Here is a 16,705-nt window from a genome sequence, read left to right as displayed (position 1 = left end):
GATTATCTACCTGAAATCACACCACATGAACTTCAGAAAAGAGATGAGTTTAGATTCTAAAAGTCGGGTGCTCATAAAGAGGATCAACTTTAGCTATTGTTTGCTTATATTCAAATTAAGATGTTTGAGAGGTTGTGAAAATTCTGGGTTTTGAAACCAAGGAAATAGAATAGGTAATTTATAATTTATTTTGAATTTATGTTTCTATGATAGGAACTATATGTATCAGTATTGAACAGATTGAATGTGCTCTTTACCCAAAAACAACTTCCTCAGAACCAAGCGAGCATTTAGTATTTTTGTCATATTGCAAGTCTTCTGTGTAAGGAGGTAGAAGAGTAGTTCAACCTCTCAAAATGGGACTACTGAGAACTGATACAGCAACAAAGTGTATGTCTTTCTCTTTCTCACCAGGTAAGCAGTTCCATTTTCTTTCTTTTCCCTCTAGTCTTAATAAACCCTGTTTTTTTACATTCCAAGGGCAAAAGGTCTCAATTCAAAGATAACATCAGCATTGCTGACCACCAGACAACCACAAAACAAGTTGGTGTCAACCAGAATATAAGGACAGACATGCTGACCCCTGCCCACTCCCCCTGCTACCCCTTGTAAACTCTAATACTCCTGCCCTCGGCCGAAGAGCAGGACGGTAGTCTTTCAGACATGATTCTGCTGCCTTCATCGAGCTGTCAACAATATTAAACTACTTTCCTTCTCCTCAAACCCTGTTTCCTCTTATTGACCAAGGGAAACAAGACTGGCCAGCATTCCAGTATCAGTGCCATCAAGTGTCTTGCCCAAGGTATTGTACTAGTTAGTAACATAAGACGCAGAAGCTGATCTTTTTGAAGTGAAAGTGTCTTTCCCTAAACAAATCATCTAAAAGTTATTATCCCAACAATCAATTTTCTAGATGAAATTCCGCAGAAGTGTACATATGCATACGAAACTAGGATTTTCTGACTTTGTCCACTGCACGCAAAGCTGTGAAAGACAAAGTCAGAATTTTCTTAGCCATAGGTTAAATAAAACATAGTAAATTACTGCCTGCTAATATTTCTCTTCCATCCCATAACTCATATGAGGATATATTAAAACCATGATTCACCCTGATTTCTAGATTTCTTAAAAAGTAGTTTCTTTAGAGTATTCCATAGAGCTTCATTTAATCCACTCTCAACTTATTTTATAGGCAGCTTTGCAAGTAACTTGCCAGCCTCCTCATTCACAATCAGCCAAGCCTGAGAAACCAAAACATGAAAAATATGACTTTAAAAGGCTGCACCTAAAACACACCATGTACAGTGAATTGAGTGTTGAAACTAATGCAGATAAGCAGGTTCACACCTAACTACATTTCTTCAAGTCCAAGCCATATTTTAAGGTCTAATAAATAAAAATGATTTCATGAAATCTTTCCCCACAAACCTAACCATAACTATTTCTCCCTATGGAACAAGCTACAGTGCCCACTTCAAGGACTACACGTTCAGTCTTATGCACCCTGTCTTTGGCTCAGGAACACTTCAGGTGTGCTCTCTGCCCTACTTCCCACTGGTCTGCTAGGAAACTGTGACCCTCACATTGACTCTTATGTTCTCCAAGTTTAGGTAGGGGGAAGAGGGTGGAATTCTCTATCCCATGGCTAATGTTGAGATAAACTGAACATTTCAAAAGAAACTCTCCTAAGATGGTAAATGAAAAACAAAATTAAAGGGAAAAAATAAAGAAATAACAACATAGTAACAAAATCACTGAAACAGTCCTATTTACAGTGCACATTTTTGAACCATCACATAAATCTGGTCTAACCACATACTGGCTTGGCTGATTTAATTTCTGGGCATATAGCAACTCTGTCCTTCCCAGCTGCCATGAACCTAATGGGAAGGTAATCATACTAGAGTCTGCACTGGCCATCTCTCTGGGTCCTGGGTAACCTGGATGTGTCCTCTGATTTTGACTGCCCCATCCATCACCTGAACACCTATTGCAGAAAAAAACAAAGGCTTCTCTGTGCCTTGGGAAAACCTCCTACCTCCTGGCAAATCACCATGCCCCTGGCACTCCCAACCAGCCTTCTTTCCCCAAGTTCAAACATACTCACTTACCAGATTCTAAGGGAAACCAAACACACAAATAGTGCAAGTTCCCTCCATTCATTCAGACCCTTGAAGCTTTAGAGTCTGGTGACCTAGTGGCCTCAAACAGGGAGTGTCACTTTCCAGAAATCTCTTTCCTAATGCAAGTTGACCTGCCTCTCCCCCTGCACCACCCACATTGTGTACCGAACCCAACACCACCATCTGCAGTTTTCTTAAACCAGACACCCTCATATGGTATTCTCGCTGAGGTCCTCTCTGGAAAGGACACTCTCAATTTTCTGTTAACTCATAAAGCAGAGAAAATTGGCATCCACTATCCTTCTTAGAAGTGCTATTCTTCTCCCACCTACATCAGATCCTAACAACTCTCCCTTTTGCAAATCCTACGAGTGACTTCTTCCAGAGGCCTTGCAAAAATATATACATTGCAATTATGAAGTACTGCATAACATAAAAAGAAGTACACACCCAGGGGAAAGTTCATTCTCTTATGTTTTCCATTATATTTTTACCATTAATCAAATCAAGTTATTTGAGGTAGTAAGTTTTTTCTCCTCAATGTATTTTCCCTTTCTCCTTTCCTCCATTTAAAGAAGGCAGCCACCTCTGTGACTCATTGCTTTAGGAAGTCAGGCCAAGAAGTAGCTTAAAAGTCTTTCTTATTTTGGAATTTCAAAAGCTAAAACCCAATGGAGAGCTGAGAGTGCTCACAAACATAAATAGAGCAGCTTTGAAGAAGCATGAAGGGAAAAAACGATTCGCCCCAGACCAAGGATTCAGCTTGGACAAGGAGATTGAAGAACTTCCATATTTCTTCAGAGGACACAGGTCCCAGAAGGTATCTGGCAAAACTTCCTAAACCAGAGAGCGCTGCCTGTGTGGTTAGTGTCTCAGGTAAGCAGAGGGCAGCCTTGAAAAGCTGCCTATACCCCAGACGTAAGGATGCAACAGACTATCCAGGACCTGCAGTGGTGATGCAGACGGAAGCCTGGATTTCTTAATATTACCTTACACAAACCAAAACCTGCATAACAGGCCACCCCAGTTTAGTTGTATAAGCCCTCAGGTCTGTGTTTGGCATGATTTATGAAGGGGGAGATTCCTTGTAATAAGTGAGATAATTTTTAAATACAAAATTACTTTTTAGCAAATAAACAATGCCTTCTTTTTTGTAGAGCTAAGCTTATGAAATGGGATTTACACCTTGTAATTTTCTACCATGCCCTGTTTTTTCAATTATTTTTATGATAACCTGAAGATAAAGATCAGTCTTAAACCCCTTGTATTCCTAGACTCTACAAAGAGCTTTGAAGTTAGCACCCAGTAAATTCTGCGTGGTTAGCATTATCAAATCATTAAATCTTTTATCTGACAGCACTAGAAAAACTTTTGTTCCAATCTCTTTATTTCCGAAATGCGGAAACTGAAGCCCAGAGGATTAAGTTTTCCAGATCACACGTGAAGCTTCATGTTTGCTTTCCTTCTAGAATAAATTTTAGCTTTAAAAGGTTGATGGCTGTGGGCCTCCCTGGTGGCATAGCGCTCTGGTTGAGCACAGAGTGTGAAGCTATCTGCAGCCTCTGCAGTGTGGATTTGATTCTGGCCAGCTGGGGATATACCCACATGGCCCAGCAGACCTCTGTCTCTCCCAGTGTTCCCCTCGGCAGTGTATTTCAGTCAGTCTGCCTGTTCTGTTCCCTGCCCTGTCTCTGGTGAATCCTCTAACCCTCCCACACATCTGGCCTGTACCCGGTTCTCATATGTATAAATAAAAATAAATCTTTAAGATAGATAGATAGATAGATAGATAGATAGATAGATAGATAGATAGATAAATGAAAGGCTGATGGCCATATTGTGAGGTTCACTCTTGAAGAATAGGCCTCATTAACTGACACCACATTAGAGCTACATAAATGGATAATGCACATAAAAATTATCCTCCCAAATCCCATTCCAGTGTTCAAAGTCCTATTAGGAACACTAAGGACATTGGTTGAGATTATCTTCTATTCGTCATGCTCCCGTAAGGATAGCTCCTCCCTCGGGCCTCTCTGGCCCTCCAGCCCTGTGGCCCACTGTGTTGTTTCATCTCTGTCTCCCCCTCCATTTCCAAAATAATGTCAAGTGCATCATTTTCGTCAGGGTGTACTCCACTTAGAGATGTCCCAAGAGAGCATTAAAACATGAATATTGAGAAACATCCTGAAACTTAAGGGAGAAGATATGGCTTTGCCAGATGGTGTTAAATTAAAGCCGGAATTGTTAAGCCATCTCTTTGATGGGGATCAAGTGGCCAGACAATTCCCATTAACTAGCATCACTTATTCCTCAGAATGTGTCCTGCTTATTGCTGCTTTTCTTTACATTTTTGTTTCTCAAAGCATACTTGTATTTTAACCTAATGTAATAGAGACATAATATTTAGGAAGTAAGAAAAAGACAAAAATACCTAGATTTTGGACTTCATTTCCTTCTTCCCTGTCTTCTGGGGTTTATCACTCATATAGTAGTTTCCCAAATCTTTCCATCTCCAAGAGTCTTTCTTTCCTTTAATATCTGTATAAACAGCAAGCTTCAGGGGCATGGTAATGTTGGGGGAGGTACCATGTTCCCTGCCCTCAGTTACATTCAGTCACCTTGGACTGCAGGTCCCAAGGGGTGGAGCTGATGGCCAGGTGAAGATATATAACATCCAAGGCCAGTGTCCTCAGGGAAAAAAGGGAGAGAGCTCTTGCTCCTACAGCCCGTTGTTTCCTGGTACTGCTGGGAAGGAGTCATGGACGGAGTCACAAGGAGGGAAGGCACAGAAATGCACTTGAAATAGAAACATGGGTAAGAGACACTTTAGGGGTTAGGAGGGGTAGAGGGTGACAATGGCAACCATTATCTTGATATGGAATCTTCTTCTGTCTTCTGGGACCTGCTTCAGAACCTCCTTCCTTTGGCTCCCCATCAGAAGAAGGTACCTTAGAATAGTGGAAAACTCGGCCTCAGCAACCTCACTTTGGGTCAACCCTGTTTGGCTGGGCATTTGTTCTCGAGAGGATGGGTAATTTGAGGTGTCAGTTTCAGGATCTTTGCCATGCTGTACCTTTTACCCATTCATTTGTTCATTGACATCTTTGATATTTATTGAAGTGCAACCACGGTGCATAAAAAAGTGATTATGACAACTGGGTAGAACAAGGACCTTTGAGAGTAATGGTCAGAAGATTGCCTCATCCTGACCTCAGAGGAACAATTCTTCATCCAAATCTAAGTCTGAGTGCATGCCACTGGGGTTATTCAATTAGAGCAGTGGCAAACCAGAAAGTAAAGGAGGAAAAATTATTGCTTGCACTAACTGATATAAAGTCAATAATGATACTTAAATGCATTAAAAAAGTTGCCTAGTATTCTCATCCCACCTCCCACTGAGAGCCTAAGGAGCAAACTTTTTGGTAGTTGTTTATTTTTGTGTAGGCAAGTGGAAACAAATGTGGTGACAAACTTACAAAGCAATGTATTTGTGCCCTGTGATTATGGAAGCCTGCATTTAAGGAGTATTACTCTAGAGGGGACACAAGAAGAGGGACAGAAAGGATCAAAATTAAAGACATAAAAGCTAATGTTCTCAAACAAGTTTTTCATCTCTTCAGTTTTTTGAAAAATCACAATTTTTTAGATTTATTTATTTATTTATTTATTTATTTATTTATTTATACAAGAATCAGGGTACAGGCCAGATGCACAGGAGGGTGAGAGGATTCACCAGAGACAAAGTGGGGAACAGAACAGGCAGACTGACAAAATACACTGCTGAGGGGAGCAGCGGGTGAGACAGGAGAGGTCTGCCGCGCCATGTGGGACCCTCGCTGTCTGGCTGGGATCGAACCAGTGCTGCAGAGGCTGCGGACAGCTTCACAGCACTGCGCTCAACCGCCTGTGCCACCAAGAAAGGCCCCACAATTTTTTTTAAAGATTTATTTTTTATTTCTACACGTGCTGGGGTACAGGCCAGATGCAAGGGAGGGTGAGAGGATTCACCAGAGACAGAGCGGGGAACAGAACAGGCAGACTGAAGAAATACACTGCTGAGGGGAGCAGCAGAAGAGACAGGAGAGGTCTGCCGCGCCATGTGGGATTCTCACCAGCCAGCTGGGATCGAACCCACGCTGCAGAGGCTGTGAACAGCTTCGCAGTGTGGCACTCAACTACCTGCGCCACCAGGGAGGCCCGAAAATCACAATTTTTTAAGCATAGCAAACACAAAAGCCAAACTGCATCACTTTGCAAATGTACATCATTTGCCAACTAGAACTCTTTGTTTATATACTTGTCCGATAACATAATTTGCTGCTACTACTGCTGAATGGCTATTCCCTAATCTATAATTGCAATTAGACAGGAATATTTGGTACAAGTATCATGGTTAAGTCAAGTTCTGCTTGAATTAATACTCAATACCTCAAGCCTGGACTATTACAATCACCTCTTGATAATCTTCCAGACGCTCCACTACAATAGATCCTCAGACCACTGCCAGGCTAATCTAGCAAAAACACTGTGTACTCTAAAGTAGGTCCACTGAATGGCTCCCCACTGTCTAATAAATAAAGTGAGAAGTCTTCATCCTGGAATTTGAGGTTCTCCACAATACAGCATTGATTTAACTCTCCATTTGATTTGTGAACCTGCACCTTCTTTCTCACTGTTCCCCAAACAATGTTAACTTTCTTCTCCATAACCTTGTTTATGCCATTTCTCCAAATGTGATCCTGCAGTTCATGGAAAAACAAAACCCTTCCATGAAACTTTATTCATCTTTCTTTTTTTTTTCTTTTTCTTTCTTTTTTTTTTTTTTAGTTTTACTGAAGTATTTATGAGGAAATTTATTGTAACTTTGTTATTTAAAATACTTTGTTTATTTTATATATTTTTACATCATTTTTCATTTTTAATTCTAGAGCAGTTTCTCAACCTCAACACTACTGATGGTTTGAGTCAGGTGATTTTATGAGGGAGGCTGTCCTGTACTTTGTAGTGTTTAGTTGCATTTTTGGCCATCAATGTGCCAACAGGAGTCACCACTGAGTAACAACAGCATTTGACATTGTCACTGTCCTCTCCATCATTCACTATCATTCAGTATCATTCATTGTTTCAGAGCAAGCACTGCCTTACCTTACTTTTAAATCCTTCATAAAGCACTGTAATGAATATTACAGTAAATAAATATTTAAATACTCAGTATACAACAAGTTAAAAGGAATCTGAAAGTTTGACCAAAGCTCACTATTTTAAAGTGGAAACTAAAAATCAGAAGTAAAACTATGTGCCCAAATGATTGGTACTGGTAGGACAGATCTCTTCCCAATCAGGAAGTATTCACACTAGAGTATATTTTGTCTCATTGTATCATAAAAGAAAGACAGTTAATTTCACATTGGCATGAGCAAATAATAGTCTAGTTTTATTGAGGATACTTCCTATGACAGTTTTATAGTATGTGTATGTTTTCTTATGTTTTACATTTAGCAAAAAAAAAATTGAAATATTATGGTTTGAGAAAAGTGCCCCAAAATTGTGGTTAAAAGATTGGGGTTTAGTCTGTATATCACATCTCATCTTTAAAATTCTTATTCTGCTAAAAATAAAATAAACTCTTTGGCAGAAGGGATATATACTTGTGTTGCCACTATATCCCTAGTTCCCAAAGTATGGCATTCACCAAGTATTTGCTGAATTGCTGACTGATCATTTGAGGATAATTTATATTGAGAATAAAATGAAGTAAAATATTTTAATGTTTGAAAATGAAAAATTTTAGACAAATTCAAGATGCTAATTCTTTTAAAATGCCTTAAGAATTTGCATGCTTATTGACAGTGAAATAAATAAAACAAAAATTAACTTTTAGTTAAGACCTGTTCATGCAAATATGTTATATCTGACAAGGTGCTAATATCAAAAATACAAAGATCTACACAACTCAACACAAAGGAAACAAATAAATCAAAAAAATGGCAGAAGAGCTAAATAAAACACATCTTCACAGAAAACAGAGATGGTCAACAGACAGATGAAAAAAATGCTGATCGATCGTTACATATCATCAGGGAAATGCATATCAAAACCACGAGACACCACCTCACATTCCTGAGAACAACCCTTATCAAAACTAACAAACAAACCTGCTAGGGTATACAGAAAAGGAATCCTCGGTCCTGTTGGTGGAAATGAAGACTGGTCCAGTGCCTGTGGTAAACAATATGGATGTTTCTCAAATCATTAAAAGTGGATCTTCCATATGATCTGGTATTCCTCGGCACCCACCTGAAGAATGCAAAAGCACTAATTCAAAGGGATATACGAATTCCCCTGTTCACTGCCACACTATTTACAGTATCCAAGTCATGGAAACAATCTAAATGCCCAATAAGTGGATTAGGAAGATGTGGTACATATACACACTAGAATACTATTCAATATTTAAAAAAAATATATGAAATCTTGCCATTTGCATAACATGAATGTAACTGGGGGGATTATACTGAGAGAACTAAGTCAATATGAGAAAGTAAAATATAAGATGGTTTCACTCATGAATGAAACAAAGGAAGTAGATAAAAATAAACCAAAACACACCCTAGAAATTTGAATATAGAATTGAGGCAACCAAATGGGGAAGGTAGGGAATGTGCTATAGTGGTAGAGGAGTATGGGTGCTTTGGTGATAGGTGAAATGTGGTGACATACATCTGCATGGGGGTGATCTTAAATGGCACCTGATTGACTTTACAGAACCCCAGGAATTAAAGGCACTAGGTAACTCATGAAGAAGAGATGGAGGAAAAACTGTAGGCTTTGGTCTTCCTGACCCTTCCCCTACATGCCCCCTTTCATGCAGCTAGGTAACTGACCAACTAACTTCCACCACAAAATTCACAAAAGTATTCTATGGAGAAGCTGAAGCAGACACTCCAGGACAGGAAATGCAGCTAAGAATGCGCTGCAGTCTAAATGTTTGTTTCTCCCCCAAATACATACAGTGAAGCTTAATCCCCATGATATTTGGAGATTTGATGATATTTGGAAGAGAGACCTCTTGTATGTAATAGGTCATAAGGGTGGGGCCTTCACAAGCAGGATTAATGCCTTTGTAAGCAGAAGCCTAAGAAGTTATCTCTTTCCTCTGTCATGTGAGGATAGAGTGAGGAGGCAGCTGTCTACAAGCCAGGAAACTGATCCTCACCAGACACAGCATCTGCCTGGACCTAGTCTCCCAGTCGCCAGAAGTGTGGGAAACAAGTGTTTGTTGTTTCAGTCACCCAGTCTGTGGTATATTTGTTAACAGAAATGACTAAGCCACGGTGGGGTATCACACTAAAAACTAAGTGATTAAGTGAAAGTCTGCATATGAAGGGATGACTCCCAATCCTTTCTCCCACTCTGCACTAAAACAGTAAGACAAGTCTGTATACCTCAGGTAGTGTGCTGGAGGATTCCCTCTCTGAAAAAAAATTGATTATCTTAAAAAGAAAAACAAACAAAAAAAAACCTTCTGATAATGAAATAGTCAAGCAGTCCAAACATTACTCCATACCCTTACTACCATACCCTTAACATACTACCATACCCATAACATACTACTATACCCTTAACACACACCAAACACACAGTGTCCATACAACTTTTACTGCCTTACTCAAATATGAACAGTAAAAGACAACCTAAAAACCTCTAATCTATCTGTTAGAGAAAAACTCTAACAAATAAGAGACAAGTCCGAAAGCAGAGAAAAATTATACTATACTGAATATCCTCAGAGGTCCTTGAAATAAGAAAAAAATTCAAAGAAAAATAAAACTGAACTTGTTTAGAACTTTCATAAAAAAATGTCAGAAAGGAAATATTCAAAAGTATACATAACAATTTAAGAAATTTCTCAGGAAATGCATGTGGAAAGAATGAAAATAAGAAAAAGGAAATACAAATAAAAGAATACTGGGGGGCCCCCCCGGTGGTGCCGCGGTTGAGCACCACGCTGTGACGCTGTCCGCATCCTCTGCAGCACCGGTTCGATTTCCCACCGGCCAGAGAGAATCCCACATGGCGCAGCAGACCTCTCCTGTCTCGCCCGCTGCTCCCCTCAGTAGTGTCTTCGGTCCATCTGCCTGTTCTGCTCCCCGCTCTGGCTCTGGTGAATCCTCTCACCCTCCTGCGCTTCTGACCTGTACCTGAGTTCTTGTATAAAATAAAGAAATAAATATTTTTTTTAAAAAAAGAATACTGGGAATGCAATAGTATTCAAGAACACTGGGAAGTCAACAAACTAGTAAGACATTCAGAAAGGAAAAACAAAAACTGAAGAAAATTAGATATAAAAACAGTTTTGAAAGATTCTCAGAGCTTAGGAACCTGAGTTTGAAATTGAGAGGGCTCACCTAGTGACCAAATCACTGGGTAAAATAAAAGGTCATCACCAGATCTTATCATTATGAATTTTCAGAATCTGAAAACACAGCACAGAAGTGTAAATTCAATTTATTTGGCCAAGTATATCACAAGACATTACACTCGGTGCCACTGGACATTCAAAAGCAAGCTAAAAGGTCCTCCCTACCCCCAAAGATAAAAATAATAATAATACAGGCATCTGAAAATTTTAGTGTCATAATTATAACCATAGGACATAAGCCATTTCCCCTCCCTCTTATGTTGGGTCACATTTCTTGTTTTTAAATAAGTCACTTTGGAGTGTCTGTACCTATGTATTCAGCACATGCACTGGATAAGGAAAGCGAAGCCTTTTGCCTTCTGAACCCTCTTTCCTGGTTCCCACATACACACATTCACACACACATACACACACATGCTCATTCAAATTGCTCACACATGTTCACACACACACACACACACACACAAAAACACAGACAAGTTGGGTCCTTAGAAACAGCCACTCTGGAAGGTAATCAAAGCAGAAAACCTATTTCTTAGTTTTTCATTGTAGATGAGGATCTGGCCACTGAGATTAGAAATGAAGTCTGTAATGTATACTCTTATTTCCTGTGTCCTCCTGTATTATGCTAGACTTTCAGAAGCTTATTTGATATTCATATTACTCAATTAGTATCTACTAATTGTTTTAGCAATTGCCTCTCTAACCCTTTGTAATTTTTTCCCAATGCTTCCACTGCTAGCTTTCAGCAGCAACAAAAAGCAGTTCTCCCCAAATCTGGGCACTGCCCACTGCTGCCAACATCAAGTCTCCTCCTGCATCCTACCTGTTGCAAATCAAAACCCAGAACTGTCAGCAGGCATAGGACTTCACAGTTTTCCTGCAGAGGATGCCAGTAGGTACGCTGAGATCTCCGCAAGCAACTAACTGTTTTCATTTCTAGCTGCAATATGGAGAATGGGTGCCAGCTATACCGAGGGGGTGACTGAGTCAGGTCCTGAAAAAAAAAAATGCTTAAGAGACTTCCTGCAGGGAAGGAGGAGAGAGAGGGGTAAGAGGGAGGGAAGGAGGAGCACAGGGGACTGTGGTGATGGTGCACGGGTGCACTGGTGAAGGAAATTCTATGGGGACTACACCTGAAAGCGGAGGTGGGGATAAAAAAAAAGGCAAACATTTTTTTAAAAATGAACAATAATGGTCTCACTCATAGCAGGAATTTAGAAAACCTAAATAAGGGACAGGAAAAAGACTAATTAATACAAAGTAAAAATCAAAATCAACAAGCAACTATAAACCAGAGACACTATGGTGGGGGGGGGGGAGAGGCGGGGAGAGAAAGGACTAGGGTCAAAATAAGGGGGGGGGTGCAATTGTATGGGGAATATAACCAAAATGAAAATGCATATGTTGTGCAAAAATGAAAAATGATGTAAGCATTATATAAAATAAAATATTAATTAAAAAATAAAAGAAAAAGAAAAAAATAAACAATGATGTAATACATATATAAATAAAAAACAATAATATAAAAACGAAAGAAGCTAGGAGTACCAGGAAGACACATGGAAAGCTTAACCTAAAGCTAAGTTAATACTTATTCTTGTCTCTCTTTCCTTGCAATACAAAATTTCTTTTATAAAAGGAGGGAAAAGAGATACTGTCTTTTTATTGCTATTATTGCTGCTGTTATCATCATCATCATCATTAGATAACTGCTATGTGTAGACAACTCTCAAGATCTTGGGCAGTAGGCTATTGCTATTTTTTCAACATCAATCATTATCAAAACAATGCATGCAGTCCTGATACGCTGAACAGCCTTCAGTCTATATATTTCCACAGACTCAGTTCTACTCCTACATTACAGATAATGCCAAACACTCTCTCCAGCCTATGGCAATGTTTTCCAGAGGTTTCCATGTTCACCAGTACTTTAAATTAAGCTTTCACCCCTTCACCTTTGTTAAATGTACATTTGTACCCAGGAGGTTAACAGAAGAGCACACCTGTGTGTCCAGAAAGCCGACCCTAGGCAGCCTGTCACAGTGTTTATGCAAAAGGCATCTGGGTATCATGAACAGAGGCCCTGACTTGGGTTTGAGAAGAGTTGGGTCCCAGGCCTGTCTTAGCCACTTACTCGCCGACTGTAAGCCTCAATCTCCCCAGATTCATTTCCCTATCAACAAGAAACAGAATTGTGCTCACTGACCTCTAAGAGTCTGTCCAACTTAAAATTCAGTTATTCTACATTTTACAAAATATATATTCTGACACCTCAGTCACTAAGAACAAGGTTCAAACTTTTTAAAGAATATTGTGTTTTAAATATCTTTACAAATCCCACACATGTAATTTCAAAACAATGCAAATAATTCCAGCTGGATAAATTTAGAATGCTTATATTAAAACCAATTCAACAATATTCTCTGGCATCATTCCCAGAACATTTCATTTGATTGAGAATTGTTTAAATTTTAATCCATTTTAAGCCCTTCTATCTCCCAACTGTGCTCCTCTTAGTATGTGGCATTTGAAATATTGACTGCAATAGCACTGATTCTTATTAAATCATGTATCTTAGTGGTGGTACTAGTCTTCATTAGAATATTTTTTTGGACCACACAAGAAAACATTTATTTGATTATGGGTTTATTTCTGCGAATTCCCTTCCCTTTTTCTTCCAAGAGCTCTCTGGTACCAGTATCAATATTACCTACTACTGTACTCTTATTTCTCTAATCTTTCCCTTTCCTTTTAAAATACTTAATAGCCAAAAAAAAAAAAGTCTTTCTAAACACTTCTGTTGGCACAAATTCTAGAAAAACAAATCAAATTGTACAATTTCCCTACATCAGACAAGATCATTTTCTATAAAATCAAATTTCACAGTTTTTCCTTTCCTGACTAGAGTTTCTCTGCTATTTCTAAATTCTGTTGAGCCTGTATCCAATTTTCAATGGCCTTGGAAAGAGAAAATGTAAATGGTAGCAAGTGAGGCTGGGAGGAAGGCTTTTGGCAGAACCACTAATGAATAGGTGGATGATCAAGCCCCAGCTCAAGAACCGAGTCCTCCAAGTCTTTACAGTATGTTTTTACCACTCTACATAGCAACAACTCACACTATTTCTTAATAGCTCTGTCTCAACTTCTACTCCTTGGTTGACCCAATCCCTGCTGGAGACTTCCATTGGACACTTTATAATAAAAGCTACCATGCATTAAATCAATAATGATCTACAGGCACTGTTAATTATTTCATTAAAAAAGTATATCACCTATTCCTACACAATCTTGCAAGGTAGGCATTTGTTTTAAAATCAGGGAAATTGAGAACGGGGAAGGTTAACTAACTTGCATAATATCCTGGCAAGGAGTTGAGCCTAGTTTACCTAGATCTGTCTCATTGCACTACTTAAAATACATATTTGTTTAAAAGTAATAATAATCAGAAGGTAGTAGTAGATGAATACAAAAATAGTAAACTCTTCGCTGTGGTTTGATGAAAATTGTAACAGCTATACATGTAGGAAAGAGTCAACCAATGATTTCCATGATCTTCTTATTCAGAGACTGGAACTGGCATTTGGTAACAGCAAGGAAAGTGTTCTGCCATAAATGACAGCCCAATTTCTATTTGCCTAAACAATATCTTTCTAAAACACAGGCAAGTCTAAAGCAGTGTTATCCAGTAAGAAATATAATGTGAGAAATTCAGGCCACATATGTAAGTGTTCTAATGGCTACATTAAATAAGTAAATGAAACAAAGTTGATTTTAGTAATATATTTTATGTAATTGAACAGATCCAATGTATTATGATTTCAACATGTAATTACCATTAAAAATATTAATCACAGGGCCTCCCCGGTGGCGCAGCGGTTGAGCGCTGGGTTGCGAAGTTGCCCGCAGCCTCTGCAGCACCGGTTCGATCCCCAGCTGCTCCCTGGCCACTGGAGGAGGGTCCCACATGGCATGCAGACCTCTCCTGCCACCCGCTGCTCCCCTCAGCAGTGTACTTCGGTCCTTCTGCCTGCTCTGCTCCCCGCTCTGGCTCTGGAGAATTCTCTCACCCTCCCGCGCTTCTGACTGTACCCAGTGCTTGTATAATTAAATAAATGAATAAAAAAAATGAATGAACAAATAAATAAATCTTTTAAAAAAATATTAATCACATCAATTGTTTCCTTCATAGTAAGCTTTTGAAATCTGGTGTATATGTTGCACTAACAGTCTCAATGCAGACTAATCACATTTCAAGTGCACATTAGGCAGGTGTGGACAGTGACTGCAATATTGGACAATACAGATAAGGGAGGTGGTTGCCAGGGTTGGATTCCTGGTTCGCAGTATCCTTTTTCACGTATTTTCTACCTCACGTTCACAAAACGGTCACCGAAGTACCAGACACTATGTGGGTCTCAAAAGCAAAAACAAGGTGCACTGTTGGTGGGAGTGCAAACTGGTCCAACCACTGTGGAAAGCTGTGTGGAGATTTCTGGACCTACTAAACATAGAGCTTCCATATGACCCAGCAATTCCACTCCTAGGTATTTACCCAAAGGACACAGAAACATCAATTCCAAAGAACACCTGCACCCCTATGTTTATAGCAGCACTGTTTACAATAGCTAAGCTTTGGAAACAACCCAAATGCCCAAAAATAGATGACTGGATCAAGAAGATGTGGTACATATATACCATGGAATATTACTCAGCATTCAAAAAAGATAAACACATGCAATTTGCTGCAACATGGATGGTGCTGGAAGGGATCATGCTCAGCGAAATAAGCCAAAAAGAAAAAGAAAAATACCGGATGGTCTCACTCATAGCAGGAATCTAGAAAACTTAAATAATGGACCAGGAAAATGAATAACTATAAGAAAGTGAAAATCAAAATCAACAAAAAACTATGAACCAGAGACACTTTTAGGGGGGCGGGGGCGGGAGGGGAGGGATTGGGGTCAGAATGGGGGGCTGCAATTGTATGGGGAATATAACAATAAAATTTAAAAAAAAAAAAAAAAACGAAAAAAAAAAAAAAAAAAAAAAGCAAAAACAAGGAAGAACCCTATAGTACTTCTACCTACATCTGTGAACTGTCTCTCTCAGTGACTCTTCATCACAAGGATGGGCTGGGAAAGTAAGAAACTGTTTTTTCTCAATTCTCAAAAAGAAGGGTATTGAATATTTCTCAATTCTCAAAAAGAAGGGTATTTGCTCATCAGGTCAACAACAGGCATTGATTTTTAAAAAAATGTATTCCAACTAAAATGTTCCAGGAATCACAGAAATATGCTTTGTTTCATTTTGTAATAGTATAATACTTAACTAGATAATAAATCGGACATTTCTTTCAGAATAGTACCTAGCTACTTCACTTATGCCATTTGCCAGCTAACACACATAAAAGGAGAGGAAGAGATGGAGCATGAAGAATGGGACATTTGGGGAGAAAAGTGGTTTTAGAAGTGAGCACCAACCTCTCTGTCCCCACTGATTTATTCTAAATGAGTCACCTACGAAGGTATGGAAGCACATATTGAACATCAAATATAACACTATCTGTGCAAATTTCTATTGAGCTAATAGCAATGTTCATTTTAAACATCATAATGTAAATTATATGCTTCCATTAGAGTTTATAATTCTTCCTAGTTATCTCTCTCTAAAACTAAATGACAGTGATAAATAGGTTCAAAATAATTCAATTATATTATCAATTAAAACTACTTGAATACCTTAATTGAAAGTAAAAAAGCCTGTAGCTTCAGAAATAATGACTAACATTTAACTTTCACAATAAACATTTGAAATTAATTAACAAAAGATAGACAAAAATTACTCAATAATAGGCTGCAGATAGTTTGAATACTTCTGTACAATTTAAATGTTATGGTAAACTTCAGTGTTTTATTTTAAACTGTTTCTGTATATTGTTTTCTCACAAAAATGCCAAAAAATATCTTCAATGATCTTAAACTATGGTATGACATGACATATTTTATGTAATAGTAGAAAACTAATCTCTAATGCAATCATTCAGCATAACGTGAATTAAAGCTGGTATTTTGTTTATTCAGTTTTAATTATGTATGCATACATGTACACACAGACATTATATATCACTAAGGCTTTAATTATTCAAAGCCCACTA

The sequence above is a fragment of the Talpa europaea genome (assembly GCF_964194135.1).
Source record: "Talpa europaea genome assembly, chromosome: 4".
In the NCBI taxonomy this organism is placed as follows: Eukaryota; Metazoa; Chordata; class Mammalia; order Eulipotyphla; family Talpidae; genus Talpa; species Talpa europaea.
The sequence above is the reverse complement of the archived record's forward strand: the minus strand, read 5'-3'. Positions refer to the sequence as shown.